Here is a 5000-nt window from a genome sequence, read left to right on the forward strand (position 1 = left end):
CCAGGCATCAGGCACCCTCTAGCATAAGGAAGGGGACAACACTGTCACCCACCCTGCCATCCTCACCCCCTGGCAACTTTGCTGCTGGATCTCCAAGTCCTGCCCATGGTACCTTCGCTGCTGTATTTGTTATCCCAGTAGAAGTTTCTCAGCTCTGCTGTAAAGTTGTCACTTTAAAGGGGCATTATGAGAAACAACTGCCGACGTGTCGGTGTGGGGGGTGAATATGTATGGAGGGGGTGTGGGGGGGGGATTTAATAAAAGGTATTGAGGAATTAAGCTAGGCAGAGGCAATTCCATCCCTGGGAAGGTCGGCTGCGAGGAAAATATTAATATTCCCTCTTAAGCCCCAATCCAGCGAGCGTTTCGCAGTGGGAAAACTTCACGCCCCACAGAAACCAGGGGAGCTGAGCTGAGCCCGGGGTCTGTCTCTGTGGGGCCATTTCCAGGATCCGGGCCTCGAATTTCAGGGGCAGGCAGCCTTCATCCCGCACACGGCATCCTCCCAGCCCGCCGACAGCCAGCTCCTCTCCGGAGGGAGAAGACTTTGCAAGGGAAGATGCTGCAAATCAGGAGGAAGGTGAGCGAGCGAGGCTGCGTGATGGAGTGCCTGCCCGTGCCGCTGCCGCCAGCCCTCCAGCCTGGAGAACCCATTCCTGGGAAATAAAGAGAAAGCAAAAAAACATTTCAAAATACTCCCTTAAAGGTGGTGTTTTGCCTTTTTTTTTTTTCCCCCTAATTAAGGCAAATAACTGGATCCTACAGCACACAAACCCTTTTGTGTGAGTGTGTAAACTTCAGCCCCGTGCATTTGGGAGAGCGCGTGTTGCTCTGTGTTCCGAAAGCCTCTTGAAAAGAACCCGTAGGTCTGCAGACTCCAAAAACACCATTAGGCTTGGAATGAACCTTGTCATATTATATGAAGCAACATAATAAAAGCCCCAAGCCTTACAAAGAGTCAGGAAAGTTCAGGCATTAACCAAGTTAACATAAAAATTGCTACAAAACACAGGAATAGTAATTTGGGGATAAGAAAGGAGGTAGAATTCATGTTATAAGTGCAAGTGATCTGGAAATAGATGTTTGTCTTGGACATTTCCAGGGAAGTGACATCATGCAGCATGTCTATTGGGATATTAGTTCTGCATTTTTCAGTCCAGATTCTGGCACTAAAGTTGGCAAAATTAGACCATTTTGTTAAACTGATCTTCTAGCCGCCCACCTCCACCACACATTACAGCACACCTATGACATGACCCAAGAACAATGGGTGAAAAATGGGCTATAAAAACATGAATGGCCTGCTTCATATAAAGCAGATTTTATAGTGCAGGTGTGCCTTCATTTATCGATACTGTAAAGCAGTGAGATCATGCTGGCAGTAAAACACGACATTTGTAAAACAACAACAGAAAAAAATAATAATATTCTATTAATTAAAAATGTAATGGCACAGATAAAAACTCAACAGGGTGTTTTATAAATGTATTTGATATTTTGTCATCAGATGCTTTACATCATCTCGAGGAGAATTCAGCCAGCTCCGAGGAGGATATCTGGAAAGAAAGAAAAGAAAAAGAAAAAAAGACTTAATTGAACTGTAAAACTATATACCACGTTTAGGAAAAACCAGGCATGTAAAAATATCTATTTAATAAGTGCCGTTTAAGTTGTTAAAGCTGAGGTGGGGTTTTTTTGGGTTGGGTATTTTTTTTTATTATTTTTCTTTTTTTTTTTCCTTCACCCATTAGGATATGAATGGGAAAAATTATGAATAGGAAATCCTGCTGGAGTTTTTATTGCCTATTTCCTTTCGGGAAGATGGCATTGTTCCTCTTTTAAAAAAAGGGAAGGGGCGTAAAATAAGCCTAGGAGTATGACAGACATCCTTCAAAGCTCCGATGGCAGAAGTATGTTGTTATGTATTTTTGTGACTCGCCAGGCAAAGGCTGTTCTATTTTTAAGCAGGGCTGTGCTGCTGTGAGCGTCTCACTTCCCTCGAAAGGGGCTTTGGCATAAGGTTGTTTTGATTAAGGGAGATTTCTGTTCCATTCTATTTAGACCCGTCTATGGGTGGGTTTTTTTCAGCACAATGTGGGGAGAGAGGTGGGGGGGATTTCTGAGTTTGGGACAAGGGGGGGTGTGGAGTTTTACTTTTTTTTCCCTTTTTTTTCCCCCCCAGACAATACTATTTTTCTACCTGCTCCCCAAATCCTTACCTGTGCAGCAGGGCTTTGTGAAACCCACCTGTCGAGCTGCACTTTCAGGGGGCTTTAGGGTCTTCCCCGTCCTGTTTTATTTTTTGAATGGGGAAAAAAATAGATAAAATTAAGAAAAAAACCCAGAACCCTGCCCAGTTTCCTGGGCAAAGGTCTCCCCCTCCAAACCTTCCATCGCCTTAGTCACCCCAAGTTGAATAAGGGCAGCAGGCAGAGCGGAGCTGGGCGGGGAAGGGTCTGCCTCACTTCACCCCACGGCAGTCCTGGCTAAGGGGAGGAGGCAGAGAGGAGAAGCAGGATTTGGAGGGGTTTGCCCCAGAGCAGCCAAAAGGTGGGGGCACCCCCCCTTCGCCCAGCCCAGGGGGCTCCTGCAGGCAGTGGGACCCTCAGCTCAGGGACTGCACTTAGCCTCTTCCTTAACCTCCCCTTATTGCCTCCCCCTCCCCAACCACCACGATTACAGCTTGTGTCATCATGTTCAGCACAGATGTTTCAGCAGCTGTACATGTTGAGCATGTTTTAAAAGAGGTTTTTTTCTTGGGTTGTTTTTTTTTCCCCTATTTTCTTCTTTCTGACACATCCTAGTGTCCTGATAACTATCATAGCTGCCCCCATGGGACACCACACTGGGGACCACAGAGACCTCCGCTCTGGACAGAATTCCAACACTCTCCAGTTTTCTCTAATTTCACTGGTTATCCCTAGTCTTTTATCCTGGAGGGTCTGGGCACTGGACTTGGTTGGGCTCTCACTTGGTGCCTGAGGCACTAGTCCTAGTGATGCCCCAGGGCACTGCCATGGTGACATCACTGGCATGGTATGTGGCAGGCAGGGCACGGTCCCAAGCAGAGACATGGGGGGGCAGTTTGGGGGACACCTCCACACCAAGCACCATATCTGTTTCCCAGGTCACAGAGTCACAGAATCGTAGGGGTTGGAAGGGACCTCAAGAGACCATCGAGTCCAACCCCTCTGCTAAAACAGGTTGATGTCATGGAGATATCTGGAATGAGGTCTCCAATCAGAGCCCTGAAGTTGAGAGGGTGAATGTGCTGGCTGCCACATCTTTATGTTCTTCAGAAGTTAAGTTGGTGACTGGAATCCTATCCCCAAATAAAAAATAATAATAAAAAAAACCCCAAAATGCTATACACCCCACAAGATTTGATGTTGTTATAATTGCAAGAGTCAAAGCAGGCTTTAGGCTGGCTGTTGTTATGGTCATAGCAAAGAGCCTTTGGCAGAAGGGCTGCCAAGTCTTGCTGAGCTCCCATCCACAGGCAGTGACTGTCTAGCCGGGATGGCTCGGGGCTGTGGCACAAGTGCTCTCAGATAAACTGTATCTGTACCATGACTATTGTGCTTGATTGGTCTTTTAAACACCATTTTTCTTGTAGACAATACTTTTCCTCTTCCAGCATGGCATGCTCTGCTGCAACATCAGGGATTTCTCCTGAAGAATCCCATGAAGGATCTGATTCATACAGCCAGGGACGTCCCAGGGGCTGGTGCCGTGACTTACTGCTGAGCCTGGCTGCTGGTTCTTCAGCATTTCATTTTTCTTTGTTGTTCGTTCTGTACGAGCTGCTTCTTATTTGTCTTTAATAATTAAGTAAGTGGAGGAGGAAATGGAGTGGCTGTTGATGCCGGCTGGCCCCGCCGCTTGCTTTTCGGGTACTGGCAACAAGTGCGAGCAGCCTCGCTGCTGCCAACGGGGATGGCAGAGCTGGCTGGCTCACTGTGGTGTGCAGCCAAGCCCCACCAGCCATCCTCCTCTCCAGAAGCCTTCCCGTTGTCACAGGCGTACTGGAGGGTCCTTTGGGTGTGTGGCGACTCGGACTGAAGCGTTCCCACCCACACCTGAGCTGCTCCCTGGCTCACGAGCGAGAGGTAAAAGGGGTTTGGCTTTGTGTTTATGTTCTCCCAACTGAAGCCAGAGCTGGCCAGGGCTCACGTCACATCAGCATCTCCACACAGTCCAAAAGCAGCACCTGAGGGGACTTCCAGTGACTGAGCTGCTGGGGCTCGGTGGTGCCTTGTCCTACACATCTCTGCCCCGGGGAGGGAGTTGGCTGAGGGGTGGTGGCATCACCTCTGGCCTAGGGCTTTGCTTTCACAATGTGGGTTGGTGGCACTGAGAGGGCTGCGTGGGCTTTGTGTGGCAAATGGCACAGCCAGACGCTGCCCCCAGACCCTCTTTGGGTACTTCACTGAGGGTTTATTTTTAAGATCAAGAGAATAAAGTCAAGCCTGGCTGCTCAGGTTGAGAACGTGGCCTTTGCACCTTTGCATTGAAAAACTTTGGGGATTATTTCTCTTTCAGTACTAAATATGGTCATTCTTCCAACCATCCATCCCACCACTCACTGAGCACAGTGTTGCTGAGCCCAGCACCCACCTCTGCTCCTCTCCAGCACAGCCACAGGGCAGGATTTGCTCTGTACAGTGGTCCTGTCCCTCCCATGCTGCAAAACTCACTGGCATGTTCAGGGGCCAAATCAATAACAAAGCTCATTCTCCAGCACTGACAATTTAAGACTCTTTTGGGGGTTTTTTTTTAGGCTCTGAAATTCACTTAAAATTTTCCTGATGGTGGAACACACTGGTCCCTTCCCTCCATCCTTCCACCTGTTTCCCTGACACTAAACAATGCCATACCAGGGGCAGTTCATTTTTAGATACCACTGGGAATCCAAAATAATACAAAAGCTGAGTGTAACCCTGTGAGTGAATTTACATTGAAAAGAAAAACTGAAAGATTGGATTTTTAAATTGAACAAG

This window comes from Gallinula chloropus (assembly GCF_964237585.1).
Source record: "Gallinula chloropus genome assembly, chromosome: 5".
Taxonomy (NCBI): Eukaryota; Metazoa; Chordata; class Aves; order Gruiformes; family Rallidae; genus Gallinula; species Gallinula chloropus.